Here is a 21,395-nt window from a genome sequence, read left to right as displayed (position 1 = left end):
GACAGTCTGTGGGGGCTCTCCGGGCGAGCATCTTGAGGTCTGCCCTGAGCTTTGGAGGGTGTGGACAGCTGGGACAAAGACCACTCCACCTGCCTCCTGGGGCTATGCACGCCCAGGGCCCTCGAGCAATCATAAAGAGCAGGAGGCACTATCTCCACTCTACAGGTGGGGAAACTGAGGCAAAGAGCAACGACGCAATCCAGTGGCCGGGACACACCTAGCAGGTGATGCCTGGGACTGGAGCCCAGGTGAGCCTGACCCCAAAGCCACGGCCGTACTTTCCAAGCCATCAAGACGACCTCCCTCGTTGCTTAGAAATCTTCAGGCAAAGCAAACCGCACAGGAAACCCCCCAACATGCCATTTTGGGACAGAAGCTGTTTCGTACATGCCTGGCTTGCCCCTAGCCTAGAAGCCCACCGAGGGCAGAAGGCGCCCAGGACCAGCCCCAGCACCCAGTGGGGCTTGCTATCGGCTGCGTCCAGGGGAAGTGAGCACCACGGGATTCAAAGCACACCTTCCACGCTCCCCAGTCCTGCCCACGGACAAGGAGGATTCAGGACAAGGAGGACTCAGGTCTCCCAGCTCAGGCACCAGACAGACACTCGCAGACGTGGCTTCCCTGGCAGGCTGCGGAGAAACTCCCTTATATCAGGGAGCCTCCACGTAAAGGGCGAGAGCTTCCTGCCACGAAATTGTCAGATGGGGTCTATGTGGCAGAAAAGGATGATGGGAGGCCATGATTCCCTGAAATGCTGGCTTGGCCTCAAACCCAGAAAATTGCTCTGGGAACAGTGGAAGGAGACAGGGTTGTCAGAAGCAGATCACACCCCCGAGGATGGCGGTAGCCCCTGTCTTTACAGATGGGGACTCTGAGGCCCAGAGAGGGAAGACAGCCTGCCCCAGGTCACACAGCAGTCCGGGTGGGTGGGGCTGGGATTCCCAGGAGCTCAGCCACCAGCAGTGGGGTGACTGCTGCCTTGCAGGGGAAATGGGCAGCTCTAGAAGACCTCGAGGACCTGGTGGAAGGGAGAGCTGGGGCCAGAGGGTCAAAGTTACAGAGAGGCATGCGGGCTTGACATGGTGAAACTGTCTCTCATGGTCGGAGCTGTCTGGAAGTGGACCCTGGGCTGTGCTATGACCCCAGGCGGGAGCCCCTATAGAAGGCAGAGGAAAGAGCATGCCCTCGAGGCAGACAGAGCCGGGTGTGAGTCTGGCTCTGCGCAGGCAGGTGTCACACTGGGAAGATGCAAATATGCTTCACGGCCCAGGACAAAGCATTACCATGATGTCCCAAATGGTCAAGCCTTATCCATCCCACTCAGCCCCACACTATGAGGGGCCGTGAATCGCCCACAGAAGCCGGCTCATGTGGGCACGGGGGGGCGGGGTGGGGGCAGACCGACGGAAGCCACCCGGCTGGGAAGATGAGCGTCTGGGCACACCGGGGTTCAAGTCCAGCTCTGCTGTTCACAGGTGGTGTGGCGTGCTGCCAGGCAACGGGCAGCCCCTTCTGGGCATCTGCTTCCCCGCCCGCGAGTGGGGATGCCCCAGCAGCCCTATGAAGTGCTGTGAGGGTTCAGGAGCATCAGGCCAGGCGTGGGGCCCTGAGGGAGCGTCCCCTGAGCCGTGACTGCCGTGACACTGAAGTAGGGTGCAGCCCGACACCCTAGAGACCTCAGGGATGGAAACATCCCCAAGTAAACAAAGACGCTCCGCTCAGGTTGCCGTGCGCTGCGTCCTCACAGCCTCGAGGACCGCTGTTTGCAGCCCGTCTGGGCTGGCCCGCATCTGGCTGGTCCCCTCAGCAGCTCGAAACGGGATCGTCTTCCAGAAATGGGCTGCTACCTGAGCACCACCCGTGCGCTCCTGTTGCAACTACTCTGCTTTTGCAAGCCTCTCCCACATGTCAGGACCTGCACCCTCGGTCCCTACGGAGACCCCGGGGGGGCAGCCTCAGAAACACAGAGAGGTTCGATGATCAAGAATGCTAGCAGGGGGCAGAGCCGGAATGAGCTCAACAGACCCGATTCAGGGGAGGCCTTACCACGTCCTGCCAAGGCAGGTGCAGAGCAAGGGGTGCGAGGAAGCCCCCAGGTCGGGGCAGAGGAGGGGCCCGCATCCTGGAAGCTGCTGGCCGTCAGCCACCATGGCCAGTGCCAGGACAGACCCCACCGGCTGGACCCCTTCCCACCCTCTCCTCTCATTACCCGGATGTGCCCATCTTCTCTGGCCAGCTCGCGGCTCTCCCACGCTCCAGAGGACGCTTTGGAGGGTCAGCGCATCAGACAGGTGACTTCTCCATGAGTGAAGGTCACGCTCCCTTTTCTGGGCCAGTAAGACTGGACTCGCCAAGAGTTCATCAAAGTCAGAGCTTGATTCCAGAAAATATGCCATCTACCCCCAAACTACCTCATTGACAGAAACCGTAAAGAATCAAAGGGTCTTGGGTGGCGGGTTAGGGAGTAACCCTGAACCTCAGAGGAAACAGATCCGAGCTCAGGGATGCACATGCTGAGCCAGGGAGCGCCAGCTGGGTCTTGGGCAACAACTGTCCTTTTCCGATGCAATTTCAGATGAATTTCTGGGTCAGAATGATTTGTCTTCTGCTGCATCTGATTCAGATGGAGTCACGCAGGGGAACCGGGCACCAGTCCCCTGCCTGTGGGAAGCTCCCGAGCCAAAGGACAGTGGCCCCTGCGGAACAGAAAGGTCTGGGCCTCCCACCGAGTCATGGACTTTCCACGAGCCCTCCTTAGACCTGGCAGCAATGCTTCCTCATTTTCACTGGATTTTTAATTGCAAGAGAGAAGCACGCACCACGAAGAAAATTCGGGAAAGTCGCAGAAAGGATAAAGATGCAGATGTGGGAAAAACCTCTTTCTCCTCTTTCTGCTAGAGAGGGAGACACTACTGACATCTGGATGTGTGTCCTTCCAGATTTTCCTCCTTTACTGAACTAGCAGACTCGAGATCACACAGGATGTACGATTCTGCTGTCTGCTGTTTTCGGAGAGAAGCTGGTTTGCTTGAGCATCACTCCTCACATTAGAATCTCCTCGCACACTGTTGGCTAGAATGCGCCCCCCACTCCCCTGACCCTGAGAAGCTTCGGCAGGATGTGGGCTGAGTCTGTTCCCGCTGGGCTCACAGTGCGCGGGTAGAAAGCCCTTGGCCACTGAATGAGGGACAGCCCTGCTGGCTGATATCCGTCCCCCCCCCCACATTTGTCATACTGACGTGAACATCTTTGCGGCGACGTCCTTGTCCACCCTTGGGTTAGGTGAAGAGATGTGTCCTGTTCCAGAGACCCAGGGCTGTGCCAACCAGAGTAGGGGACTGGGGCTCAGGTCCCGGCTCTGTCACACACTCTCCTTGACCCTGGACAGTTATTTTTCCTTCCCTGGGCCTCGGTTTCCCCTCTGTGCATGTCAGTGGGTTTGGACGGCAGTATCCTCTAGGTCCCTTCCAGCTCTGGGATCCTAACCAGGCAGCTGTGACCACAAGACAGCTGAGCCAGGCCCCCAGGCTCTCCACCTGGCCCTGCCCCCATTGTGGGCTGAATCATGCCCCCCTCTAAATTCACATGCTGAAGTCCTAACCGCTAGGACCTCAGAATGTGACTGTATTTGGAGAGGGGGACTTTACAGAGTAATTAAGGTAAAATGAGGCCAGGCAGGTGGTCCTAATCCAATATGACTGGTGTCCTTACAATAAGAGGAAATTTGGACACAGACAGGTACATAAGGAAAACCCTGTGGACATAGAGAGAAGACGGCCATCTACAAGTCAAGGAGGAAGGCCACACCTTGAACTTGGATTTCCAGGACCTGGCACCCATCGGGGGCAGGGCTGGCCCTGGAGCCCCTCCCAGCTCAGGTCCCCTCCTCCGCCGCACCTTGCCCATCGTGACTCCAGAGGCTACCACGTTATGAGGTCACCGCCACAGGCCTCATCTACTGGGCCCCATACGCGTGGGCCGGGACTGCAGGCAGAGCTAAGGGCATTCCCTCCATACAGTGGGGAAACTGAGGCACAGGGAACCCATAGTGAGTGCACTGGATTTGGATCCAGCCCTGACACAGAACGCCCTCTGACAATTCCCCCAGCCACCCAACATCAACGAGCCACAAAACAAGTAGGCACGTATATGGGGCCCAGAGGCCACACCCGAGCCGTCTCCAAGGATGTGCACAACGGCCAGACGAGAGAGCCAGGTGTCAGGCACAGGGACCATGCTCTCCCCCACTGCAGGGTGGCCTGGGGACACATCTGGGGCATGAGCCACAGGCAGATGTGCAGCAGACTCTCCGGCAGTTCCGAAAGACTGAGCCAACGCAGGGAGGCTGAGGGGAGCGTGACCCTCCGGCAGTGACCATCACAAGCCACTGAGGACCTACTATGTGTGCAGTTTCCCCCTCGAATCTCGTCCTCTGCAGGCAAGGCACAGTGCTGCTTTCATACCTCAGGAAGCTGAGCTCGGGAAGGTGCCAAGATCACAATTTGCCACCAAGCAGACGTATGAGTCAAACCCCAGACCCCTTGCTTGTTCGAATCATGACCCCCCCCTACAGCCCCCAGTGCCCACATAGCCCTTCTCCCAGGACGACCACAAATGCCAGTGCTCCTTTCAGGGCTCCTCCTGATTACAGGGGGGACCGGAGGTAACAATTATGATCCCAGAAAGCCTAGAATTACCCTGTGTGCACCCTGCCATTATCCCCACCTGCCATTAGATAAACGTGTCTGGAGATTCTGCCAGTCTCAGGGTCCCCTGCTCCCCACCCACCGCCAGATAACAGGCTGGACATTTCAGAAATCCTCTTCTAGAGAATTCTGTCTCTCGATGCCTGCCATTTGCTCTCAGCCACTCTCTCAACGCCCACTGCCAGTGTGGTCCCTCCTTCCTGGGTTGGAGGGGGAGGAGACGATTTCCCCTGCGAGGTGGGTCCCTGGAAACAGCCCTCCTAAACCGAGAGCAGGGAGCAAGCACTCACCAAATGCACACTACCCCCCGCCCCTCGGCCGGTCTGATTTTCCCCCAGCTTGTCCAGGCTTTTTTCTGCACCATGGCCAAGGGCCATACTGCAGTCTGTGGCCAAACAGGCTCAGAGGAAAGATCACAGGAGTCAGGGAGCACCCGGTTCGAATCCCCACCCCGCTTTGTGAGCTGAGCAAGTGACTCAAGCCTGATGAGCCTTGGGCGCACCCTGGAAAATGGGGTGACGGCCCCTCCCTCCCAGGGAATGTACAGACCAACCCTCTCAGCTCAGCTCAGTGCGGGGCCACAGGAGACTCTCAAAACCGGGCTCCTCGCATCAGACTCTTCATGCCAAGGTCTCCCTGCTGTTGGTCTCAGTTTCCCCAAGCGCAATAGGCCCGGCTGGCTTGTGACGATGTGGGATTTTCCAGGGCCGGCACAGAGGCTGTCAGATCCCGTGGGCGCGGCGGGAGGCAGCAGTGGGGATGCGCAGGGGGCGCCGGAGAGATGCTGACTGGAGGGAGATGGGGCGGGCCGCACACACCTGCGGGCTCTGCACCCCCAAATCTGCAGCGGGCGAGCCCAGGGCGCTGGGGGTCGGCCTGACGACACCCCCCCCCCCCCCCCCCGCTCAGGCGGAGTGAGCGCCGCGCAAGGGCGGCGCCCCCTGCCGCAAAGCCCCCGGTGTGATCACACCTCTGTGTAGCAGGGTCTGCGGCGGCCCTGCGCCCCTCGCCTGTACCGGTCGCCTTCTGCAACCTGCAGCGACCTGGGACCCGTGAGAAGCAAAAAAGTGGCGCCTTCCAGACAGCCCGGCGCCGACACCCTGGCCAGCGCGGGGGGAAGGGGGTCCCCAGACCGCTCTGCGGAGCTGCACGCGCCCCGGGCGCAGGGGCAGAGGGCTGCTGACAGGCCCTAGGGTTTGCAAGACCCTGGGGGTAAAAGTTGGGTGGAGCACTGGGTGATTTCCCCTGTGCAGCAGGTGCAGCCCCAGAATGCCTCCACAGCCCTTGCTGCGCCGCGATCCAGCTCGGGGACGCGCCGGTCCCTCGGTCCCCACACTCACCTGCACTCATCTCAGCAGCAGCTGGGGGACGGGCTGTCCGGCGCTACGGCAGCCAGACGCTCCTGCCCGCAGGTGCCGCGCCCGCGCGATCGACCGCCCGCCCGCGATCAGCGGACCCTGGGCAAGGTCCGCGCCCGCCCGCAGCGCCGCCGCAGCCCCCTGGAGCTCTGGCCCCGCCCCGCCGGCCCCGCCCCCGCCAGCCCCGCCCCTGAGCGCAGCTCCGCCCCGCCCCGCCCCCGCCGCGCCGCGGGCGGGACGCACCCTGGGAAGTGTAGGCGCAGCACCCCCGCCGCTCTGCCTTTGCGGCCCCGCCGCCGAATGGACAGACTACAAGTCCCGGCAGGCCGCGCGCCCCGCGCACGCGCAGGCAGGAGACGCCGCTGCGGCCTCCCGCAGCCGCCGGCAGGTCTCTGCGGGGTTGTTTTCGGGGCCTGGCGGGCGGCCTGGCTGGCGCCGGCTCTCGATGACCCGGAATGGTGCGGAGGGATGCCCAGCGGCAGAACCTTGGAGCAGCTCTTCTTGAGTCGTGGAGCTGCAAGGGGCCCGAGGACCTCTGGGCCAACCCACCACCTTCCCTAGTTTGCAGACAGGGAAACTGAGGCTGGGCGGGGCGCGGGCTGGGATTGCGGCGCCGCTCCAGGTCTAGAACAGCGCACCGCCGGCTTCCGGAGCGGTGCACTGGCTGGCGCCCGAGGAGGGAGGTGCGTCCTACCCCTTGGCAGTCCGGGGCCCCAGCCCCTCGCTGTCACCGACTGCCCTCTGTGACCTCAGGCGCCTAACACAGAGTGGGGTCCTGTACAGGAGAGGGAAAGAGTAGGGGTGGGCGTCAGGAAATCAGGGGGAGCAGGCGGAACCCGCCTGGTAGTGACAAAAGGGGACTTTGGGGTGCAGGCTGGACTGGGGGAGCATTCAGGAGGCAGAGTCAGAACCTGGCACTGCGGGGAGAGGTGGCAGGAGGACATCTGGCTTGGGCCAAGGCTTTTGGGAGATGCTAACAAGAGGAGGGCTGACCGCTGGAAATGTGGACTCTAAATGGAAAAAGGATGCAGGAGCAGATACTCTAATCTGGTCCTCAGCAGCATCCATCTACCCCAGACAGGGGCCCCAGGAACAGCCCAAGTCCCGCAGAATCAGCCATAGGCCAGGCCAGTCAGTCCCGGCCCCACACACTCTAGCCTGTTGCGGTGGCTGGGCCTGCAGCTGCAAGCTGTAATCCCTGCCCACTGGGGCCTTTTCCCCAGAACACAAGTGCACTGTGATGGAAGGAGCACTAGAAAGGATCAGATGGCTTCTTCCTGACCCAGCTTCCCCTCTCAGTGCGACCTTGAGCAAGACCCCTCCCTTATGTGGGCATCAGGACCACTGAAGCTGAGTGAAGGAGCCACCGTTGGCTGAGAGCATTATATTTGCCTTGTCGGTCTTGGCTAGGGCAGCTGCAGGCCAGCAGGGCTGGAGGCCCCGAGGGGCCTGACCACCTGGTGGGGAGCCTGCTTCACCTGCTGGTGCAAGGTGCCAAACTCTGCCTCAGTGTTCATCCTCCAATTAGACAGAGTTCTCACCTTTTAGGGTGGTTGTGAGGATTACACTGGCTAATGCACACCATGCGCTGCTCGGAGTGGAGATCAATAAACAAGTTTGACCTTATCCTGCCTTTAGTATTTCGATTTTCGGCCTCGCACACAGCCTGGTCAGGGTGGGCGCTCCACAAATACCTGTTGAATGAAGGGGGAGAAGGACGGAGAGAGGGTGGGAGGGCGCCTGCCACCACTCACCCTCAGCAGGGAGCTCTCTGCCAAGCCCCGCAGTCCTGCTTCCTCCCCGGCAGAAGCGTCAGCATCCTCCCTGCGCCCCCGCCATGTCTCCAAAAGTTCCTAATAGCCTCCTGGAAGCATATGATTTCCTCCACAGAGCATGGTCAGGATGGCAGGGAGGTCACCGTCGCACCAATTGGCCGTGGGAAAAACCAAGGTGTGGACGGGCACTTAGTCCCGAGTCCCCGTGAGTCAGAGGGTGGATGTGGGTGGCCCGGTGCTGGCTGGTCCCAGAGCTCAGCCTGCTGTGTGGCCGCCAGGCCTCCCCATGGAGCTGGCCTCGTCTCTCAGAGCAGCCACTGTCAAAACAGCAGTGACGGGGGAGTCCCAGCGGTTCTCAGCCTGGAAGGATCTCAGGGTCATGTGATTCTGGCACATTCTTTCACGAGGGCAGAACCTCAGGCTCAGGGAGTTCCTGCTCAGAGGCACCCAGCAAATTAGCAGTAAGGGAGGGGCTTGACTTAGGTCCCGTAGCTGTGCCACCACCGACCCTCTGCCCTCACTCAGCGGGTCCCTGAGCAAGGGGGGCTCTCACGGGGGCAGGCCTGCTCGCGTGTCCTTGCCTCCCGCACGCACAGCGCCCGCTGACACTGGTTGACCCACACTTTGCTTCTCATCCCTGGTGCTCTGAACCAGGTGTGACCTCAGGCAATTTGCTTGCTCTCTCTCTGCTTCATTTTCCTTATCCTTCAAAGCACAGTCTCAACCCCAGTAGGACTTGTTAAAGGATAACGGAGTAATAGAAGTGCCTGGCAAAAAGTCATAAATGATGGTCATTATCATTACTGTTATTAAAACAGACTGGGGAGAAGTGGGTTCCATCACTTCCCCCAGAGACTGTTTTCTTTTCTCATGTGTGTTTCTTACATTCATCCATCCGTCTGTCCATCATCCGTCTGTCCGTCTATCCGTTCACATTTTTTTAAAAGATTTTATTTATTCATTTGAAACAGAGAGAGAGTGAGAGCATGAGGAGCAGGGGAGAGGCAGAGGGAGAGGGAGAAGGAGGCTCCCTGCTGAGCCAGGAGCCCGATACCAAACTCGATCCCAGGACGCAGAGATCATGACCTGAGCCGAAGGCAGACACTTTACCATCTGAGCCACCCAGGTGCTCCTGTCCACCCACATTTATTGGACACCTTTAGTGTACTGGGCACTGTTCTAGTGAAGAAAACAAGAATTTGTTTCTCAAGTCATGTGATTCACTGTAGAAAATGCTGCCACCTGAGGCCCCGAGGGAAGGGGTGTCAGAGGGCCTTCAAGGGGCTCCTTGACACAGGGAGGTCCCAGACAAACAGGCAAACCAAGACCCTTTGATATGCATTAGAGTATGTACATTCAGAGGGACAGCTGGGCCTGGGTGGGTGCAGATGCAGATGGAGCTATAGGTGTTGGGAGCTTGCCCTCCTCCTGCCAGGCTCACTCCACCTGCAGACAGAGGGACACCCTCCCAGCCCAGGCCCCCCAGCAGGTAATGTAGGGGCCTCACCTGCTCCTTGGGGCCCCTCCCAGCTCAACATTTCATTGGGGGTTCCCTTCAAACCCCTCGCAGGAGGACGCCCCAGGCAGTGGCCCCGCTGACCCCCCACCCCACCCCGGCCCAGCTCTATGCCCACTCTTGCCACAGACGCCTTTGCCCAATGGTTCCCACCTAAGAACTCACACGGTCCATTTGGTTTAATCCTTCCAGGACCCTTGAAGCAGGGCTGTGGTCTTCTACCCTAGAGCCTTGGAAAGGGGCTAGAGCCTGGCCAGGCCTCACTCAAGGGAAGCGTGGAAAGGGCTGCGCTTTCCAAGGCCCCTGTGGACTAGGTTGGAGCACCTGCCTCTGTCCCTCCCGGATGGGCCTTGGGCACTGGGCCTGCTGCCTCTGGGGCTGCCACGGCCGCCTTGGGGTCAGGAGGCTCTTGGGTGTGGACGCTGCTCTGTGGTGGCACTTGAAGGAGGACGGCCATGTAATTGAACCAAGATGGCAGAGCCGGGCAGGTGCCAGGTCCTACAGGAGGTCGGGAGGGGATAGTAAGCGCCCCCGGGGAAAGGCTCTTCTCTTTCGGTGACAAACACTCCCGGGACAAGCATGGGCACCTATCACTGTTCCACAGGCCTACAAATTGCTTCAAAATTAGGGGCATTTGTCCTGAGAATGTGTATTGCCCTTTTGCAGAGCACGAAGGCCTTGGGAAGTACAGAACGTTGCCCGGTGGGGCGGGCCTGGGCACGGCTGGGTGGCAGTGCTGACCCCAGCAATCGGAGTCAGGTAGAGATTTGGGTTGGGTTTCTTGAGGCCAGCCCAGGAGGGGCTGGGAGGGAGAGGGGCCAGCGACCCATGGGCCAGGGGGCTACTCACATGGAGCAGAAGAGCCCGGATAGGGGTTTTCTCTCACCCCCAGGGGGTGCCGGCCTCATGCTCAGGTGCTGGGCGCTGAGGGTCGGTGGAAACTGCCCCTGAGGAGAATGCCCAGGGCCAAGCCAGGGGAGGTGAGCAGTCAGGATCTGGGATAGCTCAGTGCCAGTAAACCTGTCATCATCCCCATTTTGTAGACAGGAAAACTGAGGCTTTAGCTTACCCAATTGCCAACTATTCCCAAGTGGAAGAGCTGGGATGCACCCCCAGGTCCTTCTGAGGAGGCTGTGGGCTTTGGCACAGTGCCCTCTGGGTCTGGCATCACCGCTAAGAGGAATTGGGAAGGCCAAGTGACCAGGCTCAGCACCTTGGGCCAAGGATGGGCTGCACGGCCCAGAGGGACCAACCCCTCTGGATCCAAGCCACACCAGGCCCGCTGCCCCCTGGGCTGCTGGGAATGCTCCCACCCTCACCTGGATAGCACAGCCTCACCCTCTGGATTTCAGTGGAAATTCCCTCTTTGGAGAAGCCCCCCTGACTTAGCCAGAGGCCACCTCTGCTCCCTGTGGTCTTGCCGGTCTCTGCCACATCACTTCCCGGTCTTGCCATCTGGCTCCTGTCTGGCTCCTGCACCAGACGTCAGGCCTGCCAGGCAAGACTACATCATCCTGGGGTCTCCACAGACCATCCCCTGGTCTCGAGCATCCTGGGGCCTCCAGAGCATCCGGGGTCTCTAGGACATCCCAGTGTCTCCAGGGCAACCCATGGTGTCCTGAACATCTCAAGGTCTGCAGAACATCCCGGGGTCTCCAGTGCAGACTATAGCCACTGACCTATGGAATCGACATGCTCCCCACTGTGGTCCCCCTTGCCACCTTTCACTCAGCATATGGAAAGGAAAAGAGGTCATACTCTCCTGAGCCCCCTCCCAACATTCCCGACCTGGCCCTGGGTCTGCTCAGGCTTCCCACAAGTTTCTTCTGCAGAGAGCAGCACGGGGTGGCTGGGCTCCCCGGGGACCTGGTCTAGAAAGGTATTGCCCTGAAAACCCAGCTGTGCAGAAACCCCCCAGTCGAAGTCACACAGCCAGTGGAAGCAGACCGAGTCCAGTGGCCCTGGATGACAACGGGGCCCCTCCAGCCACGCTCTCGCCAAAGCTGTAGGTTCTCTGTCCTTCCTCCACCTCCAAATACAGCCTGAGAATTGATTTCCTCCACAGCCAAGTGGGGAAACAAATGAAATATGATTTCATTGTGGGCTCTTTCCAAATACCCAATACTTTAAAAGCATGCCAGATGAAACCCAGAGTAAAAATAACATGTGACTCACATCTTGGAGCCTTGCTCTCTCAAATGCACATCCACACACCTGGACTGGCCAGCCCGACCCCGCCATCACACACATATGGCTCACCTGAGGTCCCAGGGCAGGTGGCAAGGGGACTTGTGCTGGCGTGGGTCACAGGTGCCCTGCTCGTCTGCAGCGGGGCGTCATCCCGCACTTCCATCTGCCCCGTTCACTCTGAGTGCTTTGGTACACCGGGCAGTGTTCTGCCGTCACGGAAAAGTCTTGAGAGCTGGTTGGTCGTGGTGATGGAAGGAAGTAGGAGACATGGGCCTAATTCTGGAAATGACTCCGTGCAAGACCTGCCAATCAAAAGCCTTTCCTTGAATTAAATTCATGTGCTTGTGCAGCCGACCCAGACGAGGAAAGTCAGGAGTGAGAGAGAGAGAGAGAGAGAAGAGCGAGCTCAGAGGCAGGGTGACACGTTGACTGAGCACCTACAGTATGCGGGGTCCTGTGCTTGAGGCCAGAGAGCAGAAGAGCTGGTCCGGGCCCCGGGGAGTAAGGGGAGTGTGCGGCTGGAAAGCACCCAGTCCTGTGACTGTGTAACAAAGTACTACAAAGTAGCCATTTCAACAACAGAAATTGTGGGGTGCTGGGCGGCTCAGTCAGCGAAGTGTCCAACTCTTGATTTCAGCTCAGGTCGTGATCTTGGGGTCCTGAGATCGAGCCCCAGGTCAGGCTCTGAGCTCAGCTGGGAGGGAATCTGCTCGAGATTCTCTCCCTCTACCCCTCTCCCTACTCATGCGTGCACACCCTCTCCCACCCTCCCCAAAATAAATAAATAAATCTTTAAAAATAAATAAACAACAGAGATTTGTCCTCCCACTGTCCTAGAGGCCAGATGTCTGAGATGCTCCCAATTCTCAGGGAGGGTCCTTCCTTGCACTTCTCCCAGCTCCTGGGGGCTCCCAGTGATCAATCCCTGGCGCCCTTGGGCTATGGTGGCCCCACTCCAATCTTGCCTCCCTGTGTGTCTCTCCTCTTCCTGTAAGGACACTAGTCCTTGGGTTTAGGGCCCAACTCCAACATGGCTTCATCTAGTCACACCTATGAAGACCCTGTTCCCAAATAAGCTCACCTCAAGGGTCCTGAGGGTTGGGACTTGAGCATCTCTTTGGGGGGCCCCATAAAGCCCAGCATCATGCCCCATGAGGGCCTGGGAAGAGAGCTTCGGGTCTAAGGCCTCCCAGTGGGAGAGGAGGAAACTGGGACTCAGAGGAACAAGAGGAATGGGTCACCCTGGGAGCCAGGTCCCAGCAGGTCGGAGTCCACTGCCATTTCCAGCTTGCTGATGACAAGGTGGGCACCCGGACACGCAGGGGACAGACAGGGAGACCAGCTCTTGTTTTAGGCAGTGGAAGGCTCCTGTCTGAAGCTTCACGCAGCACCTCCTAGCCTCTGGTCCCACGTCACCACTGACCCCAGGCCCGTCAAAGCCAGACACTCATCACCTCTTAACGCCAGGTGCGCGGGCTTTGAGGGACACTAGTCATTGCCTCACCTCCTGCAGGGTTACCAAGTCTTTTGCTCTCACCACCTCTGGCTCTAGCACCCCTTTCCAGCCCTACACTGAGCACCACGCTGTGTTACACACGGGGGGCCTTGGGTCGCCAAGCCTGAGCGATGTGCGGAAGTCACCCAGTGAGGACAGGCTTGGCTGAGGCCAAACGTGGGTCCCTCCAACGACCAGCACAGGACACACACCACTAGAATTTTTTCAGGGCTCTGATGAAGCCGATGTGAGCAGACACAGGACTGTGTGGTTCGATGGCAATGCCAAACACCACTGGCTGGCGGAATGCTGAAAGATGCATGTTCTGGTATCTTCACAGTACAAACAAAAGCCCCCCACACGACCCTTGCCTGCCACCGCATGATCTTCTTAGTCATGTTTCTTGGAAGAAGTGTCTACACTTGCTGTCTGCACCACCTCACCTCCCGTTCACTCAAAAACCACCTCCCACCCCCACCCAGCCGCTCTCAGTCACACACCGAGGACCCCCCACTGAGGCTCTGTCTCTGCTGATACCTGATCTGCTATCTCTGCAGGTCCCTCATCAGCCACCTTTCCTGAACACTCCATTGTCTCCTGCGCTCACTCCTCCCAGTCCCAATCACTGGTTTATCCCTCCCTGACCCCCTCTTGGAGAGTCTCAGGACACCCCCTCCTCACTGTGCCCTTCCTCCCTCCCCAGGCAAAGTCACACCCACCCACTTCTCTGATGGTCAGTTTCATGGATCAACTCAGCCCAGCCGTGTTCCCTAGTATCATCCATCCACTGACCCATCCATCTGTCCATCCATCCGCCAACCCATCCATCATCACCCACCCACCCATCTGTCCACCCGCCCATCCATCCACGCATCCTTTATCCATCCATTCATCATCCATCCACCCATCCATCCATCAACCCATCCATCCATCCATCTGCCCATCTATCTGCCCTTCCCTCCCTCTATCCCTCCATCCCTCCATCCATCCATCGATCCATCTATTTGTTCTGTCGCTCTGGAGAACTCTCTGACATAGCCTCTGACTCTGTGATAGCTCTGGGGCCCCAGGTACCTCAACTGCAGGCCCCAAGGTGAGCTTGGTCCTCAGTATCTCCCACCTCCTCCCAGCTCCAGAAATAGCGCTTCCAACTATGCTGTTGCTCTCTGACACCCACAAATCCTTCTGAGGGCCTCCTTCCCTGGCCCTTCCCATATCTGTTCTGCCTCCAAATCCTTCCCCTTACACCAGATCCTTGTGGGGCCCTGGCTTAAGCCCTCCCTCACCTGAACAGTCACAGCCATCCCCTCCTAGTCTTCCACTCCCACCCCAGCCCTCAATTCCTTCCCCTGCAGCCAAGGCGTCTGGGGATGCCTCCACTTGTGGCTTCCTATTGGTCTTATTGGAGCATCCTCATGATCTTACTGTAGCATTCTCAATACACCCTCCACGGCTGCCCTGGCATATCCTCCGCTCCTCCACCAGATCGCAAGCTCTGTGAGGACAGGGACTGTGTATCCTGTTTGTTGCATTTATAGCCCCAAACACAATGTTTGGCACATAGTTGGTGCTCAGTTAAATACTTTCTGAGTGATCAAGGAACCAAAGCTTATAAAAGCAGCGAGGGTGTGGGTGGAGGAGTTGTGACAGCTCAGGATGTCACCTCACCAGGGCAGCCTGGTGACAGGGAAAGGACATTTTGTCACCATCATGGAGGGCAGGAAGGGAAAGGGCTTGGCTGTATTTCTGAGGAACAGCATACCTAATCCCCCTAGGGAACAACCCCTTTGCCTCGGGCCTCAGTGAGTCATGGCTCTCCAAATGCTCCACTCCTCACCTCCTTCACCCGCCAGCCCTGTTCCCAACCCATTGCCTCTCACCTCTGGACCTAGGTCCCATCACTCCACTGAAAGGCTTCCCTCTCCTCCTCTGTCTGGCCAACTCCTATCAATCCATAAGAATCAGTCCAGGCATCACCTCCAGGAAGCCCTCCCTGACCACTGAGCTGAGCTGGGTACACATCTGGGTTCCCAGGATTGCTGGGAGTGCCTGATTATAGGTCTGGTCACATGAGATTGCTAATGAGTGTCCTTGTGTCCCGCACAAGATGGTGAGCTTTGGATGCTGCAAGATCCTCAGAGAAAATCTGGGATCTCAAGGACCAGGAAGGACAGGTAAAGGATGGGGCCGGACAGTCCAGGTAGGGGACCGTGTTTGATTTAACTCCAGTTCCTGGAGCCCTAACTTGTTCTGAATAGTACTTGGGGTGTCTTTCAGGGAAAACCTTAATAGAGAAAGATTTGAAAGCAGTGAGTAAGAAAGTGGGGTTAAGGGAAACTAGATAGAGAAGAATAGAAGGAACTCGGAGCTGAGGCCCCGCCCCTGACCCCTGTCCCGGGTGGGGACACCAGCTGAGGGCAGCCCCACCTGAGCCCCAGCCGAGAGAGGAACCGGTCGGTTCCATGACGCTCTCCGACCACAGGATTAAAAACAGTTTCTGAGAAGAGGTGTGGCTCTCCTGTCCTTCCAGATCCCGTGGGGTGAGGAGCCTGGTTTACCCGCACCCACAGCAAACTGCACCATCCCTTCCTTCCTGTCCCCTCGTGGGGCTGGCGCACAGAGGGCCTGGCACATGGTGGGTGATGAGCAAGTGTTTCCTAGAAGGAACTTAGCTGTGCTCAGGAAGAGGCATGTTTTGTAACAGAAGAGTGACACATAATGTCATGGAAAAAAATTGCTACTGATAACCTTAAAAAGTGAAACTACAGGTTATTTTAGCAGCAAAAATGGGCTTATTTGGGAATAGCAGAGAATCGCAACCAAGAAACAACGAGGCGTGACAAAACCATATGTGAGTCTAAGAAACAAAGTACGGGAAGTTCTTTTATGCAGGGGTGGGGTGGGAAAGGGCTGTTGTAAACAGAAAGTCCATTGGGTGAAACTAGGAGTTCAAAGCATAGTGGCTTCTCACTGGTTGGGCTGTGGCAGTCTCTCATTGGCTGGGCTGTCGTGTCTCATTTGTTGGGCAGTGGCACTGTCTGGACTGTGGCTATCTCTCATTGGTTGGGCTATGACAGTGTCTTATTGGCTGGCCTACAGCAGTCTCTCATTGGCTGGGCGATTGCAGTTTCTCATTGGCTGGCCTATAGCAGTCTCTCATTGGCTGGCCTGTGGCAGTCTCTCATTGGCTGGGCTGTGGCAGTGTCTCATTGGTTGGGCTGTGGCAGTGTCTCATTGGCTGGACTGTTGCTGGGGAGGGAGCAAACCTTCACAAGGTGCATCTCTTCCTGTTGGGTCTGCAATTGAGCAGGAGTGACAGGGCTGGGAGCTGCCCGTTCAAGGCTCCCAAACCCATTATAAAGGAGGTTCCCTTTTAATAATTTTCACCCTAGCATCCACTTCCCAGGATACTGTTCTGGGGGAAGCCTTACTGTCTCGAGGCCCATCAGTCTGTTTGCCCACTCCCCCCTACCCTCGTGGGGGAGTCCTCAGATTGCAGGCACACCAGCAGGGAGCCCTGAATTCCTGCCCTCCCAGCTTTTCCTGCAGCCCACAGAGGGGGACAGACAATGCCCCAGCAAAGAGCACCCAGGCACCTTCAGCCTTCAGCCAACATGAAGGGACAGAAAGGAAAGGACAATTTCGTGCAAGGTCTTTAACCATACCCCACCCCTTACCGGTGGTTGAGGTCAGTTTGTGATTGTGATCTAATGGAGCCTGTGCTCATGCAGAGAGAGCAACAGTCCGTCGGGAGCTCCTTAGTCTCTGTTTCCTGACTGCGGTTTATCTAACTACTCTTCCCCTTGCTCCTGCTCTCTCACAGTGCCCGAATTTCTGTTCAGAGGACGCCATTCCTCCCCCACGCAGCCCACGGACTTCCCAGCAGCTGGCCCTTGCTCGGAAGGTTCCGAAGGGTCTAAGATTGACGAAGATCAGCTACACCAATCAGCACCCAGCTCTCCCTGGACACTGGACTTTCTGTAGGAATGGCACATGACCCAGGTCAGACCCCTGGTGGGCGAGCAGTGCCTTGTTGAGGAATGGAGGAAAAGATGTTCCTGACCTTAAGGACAGAGCTCCTGAAGACCCCGTCTCTCCTGGTCCGGATATTGTGGTGGTAGATGTGCACCAGTGACAGCTGTTTCAATTCTGTCCCCACAAGGGAAGTCAGCCAGAGGCAACTGTGGAGAAGTGGGACCAGAGTTCCTGGATCAAGTCAATCCTGAGGCCCACCTACCTCTGGAATCCAGGTCCAAGAGCCAAGGAAGACCTTTTCGTTTGCGCTACTTAGATTTGAGTTTGTTGTTGTTTATAATATCTCCAAGGCCCTAAATCATCAGTGTTTGTGATATCACTGAAATAAACAGGTTTAGAATGGTGACAGGATCTTGCTCCAGACGGCACAGTGTTTGGATTGGTTCTGACTTAAGTGGCAGAATCGTCGGGGAGGCCCTCACCGCTCACCTGCCCAATGGTCTGGCTGCCATGCTTCGGGAATTCCGGAGAGCCTCTGGCTTACCTGACCCCTTGTCAGAGCTGGAAAGAAAAGTGACACCTCTCGACTCTACTCCAGACAAGACTCAGGGAGAAAAGGCTATCCCCCCATATGTCAGGGAAACCCCTTAGAATTGAACCCACTGAGAAAAGAACGGAGATTTGTGCTACATGGGTGCTCCCTGGGTGCCCAGTTCTCCGCCCAAGGCGGTGGGTAGAAAATCATACAGACCAGAGTCAGCGTTCCATTTATGAATAATTGACCACATTGTCCATATAGGCTCCTGAGGAAGAGCTCAGACCAAGAGTCCCATCTTGCAGCAAGGAAGGTGTGACACTAAACCCTAGGCCGTAGGATCCGCTTTTTCTGCCACTAACTACATCTCCGGGAAGCTGCAGCTGATAGAATGACCCATCCAAGCCTTGGTGTGGGACCGTCCACTGTGTTTCCCTTTTCCCAGGATACAGTATGTGCCCTGAACCGACAGGCAGCGCATGGGGCCGGAGACCGAGGATGAAAGCGTGACCAGCCCCTGCCCCTCATTCTCGGGGACCTGCGTGTAGAGTGCATGCTGCCGGCTCTGTGGTCTCGGCTGGACCGGCCGTCCTGGTCCAGGGGGGCAGAGGGGGTGGTGACGCTTCCACCGGGGATCAGAGCAGAAGGCCTGTTGAAGTTGACATGGACTGCTAGTGAGCACCTCCCGCCGACAGACAGACGGCAGGCAGTTCCTCTCATCGGGGTGGGAGCACCTCGTCCTGAGGAGCCAGGGATGCCCCGTGCGGTCCAGAGGGCAAGGATGGCATCACTGGGGCGTCTCACGGTTCTCCCATGCCCAGGGACGGCGGTGAGTCGGGGTGGGTAATAGGGCTGCAGGGGAGTCGGGCTGAGAGGGCGTGGAGCCCGCGGTGGCCGGGGGGAGGGAGGTGGGCGCCCACCGCGGCCTCGGGCACCTGCAGCAGCGGCAGGTGGCGGGTGTGCGGAGCCTCCCGAATCGCTGCTCTGGGGACGTTTGAATTCTGCATCTGGATCCTTGCTGCTTCTTGTTCCCGGGCCCACGGCAGGCTGTTGGGAGGGAGGGATGGGAGGAATGGGGGAGGCTTGGGAACCTGCTGCTGATAGTGCGTAACCCCACCTCCCCTATAAACAGCAAGCCCTCTGCTTCTTGCACTCAGTGGGAGAGAGATGAAGAGAGACAGAGAGACAGACACAGAGAGAGACAGAGACAATGAGAGACACAGAGTGAGAGAGACAGAGACAGTGAGAGATAGGGGGACAGAGAGGGACAGAGAGACAGAGAGACAGTGTGAGAGAGACAGATGCAGAGAGAGACAGAGACAGAGTGAGAGACACAAAGAGAGACAGAGACAGACACAAAGAGAGACAGATACAGAGAGACAGAGGGACAGAGAGACAGGGACAGAGTGAGAGACACAGAGAGAGAGAGACAGAGAGAGTGAGAGAGACAGAGTGAGAGAGATAACAAGAGACAGAATGAGAGAGACACACAGAGAGAGACAGAGAGAGACACACAGAGAGAGACACAGAGACAGAGAGAGACAGACAGAGACAAAGGGACAGAGAGTGAGAGACACAGACACAGACACAGAGACAGAGAGACAAAGGGACAGAGAGACAGACACAGAGAGAGACACAGAAACAGAGACAAAGACAGAGAGACAGTGAGAGAGCCAGAGAGACAAAGGGACTGAGAGACAGAGAGAGGGTCAGCACCGGCTCGGATCCGAGGGGAGGGTTCTGCAGTGGGCAGTGCTGAGAGCAGCCATGGGGGGTGGGGGTTGTGGGTGGAGGGACCTGATAGGCTCCTTGCTGGAGGCAGGACGGGGGCAGACATCACCTGGGGGCCGGGAGTACGAGGAATATGACTGACTTAGCAGGGCCCTCGCTCTTGAAGACATGGGCCTGGGACATGAAGGAGACCAGCTATGGTTGGTGAAGGAGGGTCCTCATCGCGCACCCCGGAGTCGGATGCGATCAGCACGGCCTGTGGCCTGCAGGCCGCATGGACCTGCCCGGCGGTGTAGGCCCGGCCACGGCTGCCCGCCTCCCGGCACGGACACTAAGCCCATGGTTGAAGAACCTGGTTTGGAGAGGTGATGGAGTCACTTCGGATTTTGTGGGGTGGTCACGTGGTGTAAAAATTCATAGAACTGTACACCGAAGCAAAGGAATTGTTTTCTGTATGTAAAATTTGTAAAAGTAATGAAAACGACAGCAAGCAGGCGCGCTCCCTGCGCTGGGCTCCTTGATTTATATTCCTGCACTATGTGTGATGAGCCTGGTGCACAGGCGAACAAACTGAGGCTGGTGGAGGCAGGGGCCTTCCCGGGGTCGCATCTCTGGAGGTGACAGCACCGGCGCCAGAGACCCAGGCCCACCCTGGTGCCCCACGGGGCCTGGCACAGACAAGGCGCACATGGCGTCTGTGGTCCTGCCCATCCTCCGCGTGACGGTCGGTCGGCGGAGAGCGGAAGCGCCTGCCTGCTTGTGTCTGTCCCTCCTGAGAAGTCTCTCCCGGTGGCTCATTGACCAGGGGCTTCTGCCGCAGAGCTTACCGGCTGGGACCAGAGCCGCCCACAGCTGCCCAGAGCCAAGGGGGCCATGCCCGCCCCCTCGGAGCTTAAGGCGGAGAGTAGAGGTCCCAGGAGGCCTGGCGAAGGTGGCCCAGGCATTCGGACCAGAGCGAGGGAGAGCGGCCAGCATGCCCCAGGGACTCTTCTCCCCCCTGCCTTTCTCGGGGTCTCCCGGGCCCCCGCCTCACCTGTGGCCTCGCTGTGCTGGGTTTCCTGAGTCCCTGGAAGAGGCAGCACTTTGGGAGCGCCAGAGACCCGGGCTCAGCCCCCCAGGGCCCCGGCTGTGCTGTGTGACCCAGATGAGCCTCCTGATCCTTCAAAGCCTCAGTTTACTCATCCATAAAACGGGGATGATAACAGTGCGGTTGAGGGGGAATAAGATAGAAGAAGGGAAAGCTGCAGGAGGCTGAGCAATCAGGCAGGACCTGCCCTGATGAGCAGGACCTACAAGTTTTATATAATTGATTTTATATAATTGATTGATTTAAAAAGTCTGGGACTCAGGTGAGCAGGCAGATGAGGGGCCCGAGGGCTCCCAGGTAGACTCGCAGGGGCAGGCAGGGGTGGGGAGGAGAGAACTAGGGCAGAGCTGGGGACACCCAGGCTCAGAGAGGGTGAGCACCCTGCCCGAGGTCACATAGCCAGCCATCAGCAGAGCTGGGAACACCACCAAGATCAAGGGATTTCTACTCCCAGGTGTTTTTTTAGTGGACTGTAAGGACCAAGAGGGCCTGCCAGAGCATTTATGAGGTCACTCTCTTCCTCGTCCTTCCAGAAAATCAGGTCCCATTTCTCATTTGCTTTACCCAGGGGCAAACAGACCTGTGGCCGTCCTGTTTCTTTCTTCAAAGGCGGAGCTGACTTTCCAGGGCGACAGGGGGAAGGGAGCAGACAGTGATGAGGCCCCAGAGCAGCGAGCGCCCCCCCCACCACCACCATGGGCATTGCCTGTGCCCTGCTCTGTTCACCCTGTCGGCAGCCCTGAGGTTGCTGGTTCCATTTCACAGATGAGAAAACCGAGGCACGGGGAGGCTGTGCCCTCCCCCGGGGCCAACTGAAAGCCAGCACATAGCTGAGTCAATAGATGCACAGAGACCAGTGGCGCCACCGCCGTGGTCTGAACCACTTCCTGTGCCTTCCCGCATTTAAGCACCCTTCCAGGGTATGGGGGGGCGGGCTGTGATTTTTGTGGCTTATGAAACACATTTACCACAGTTTCTGTGGCTCGAGTGCTCCTGTGGGGCTGCAGTCAGGCCGTCGCTGGGGCTG

General features: G+C 58.0%; 1 long non-coding RNA gene across 1 annotated transcript; it reads left to right on the top strand.

Moving 5' to 3' along the window:
- The first annotated feature begins 16,352 nt into the window (after positions 1-16,352).
- Positions 16,353-18,046, top strand: LOC135363567 (uncharacterized). The gene is made up of 2 exons (XR_010409258.1): positions 16,353-16,728; positions 16,864-18,046. It is a non-coding gene; the product is annotated as an uncharacterized LOC135363567 (long non-coding RNA).
- Positions 18,047-21,395: the final 3,349 nt, after the last annotated feature.

The sequence above is a fragment of the Mirounga angustirostris genome, unplaced genomic scaffold, assembly GCF_029215605.1.
Source record: "Mirounga angustirostris isolate CCGP_5_RB_7025 unplaced genomic scaffold, mMirAng1.0.hap1 SCAF_2, whole genome shotgun sequence".
Classification (NCBI taxonomy): Eukaryota; Metazoa; Chordata; class Mammalia; order Carnivora; family Phocidae; genus Mirounga; species Mirounga angustirostris.
This window is presented reverse-complemented; position numbering and strand designations above follow the sequence as displayed.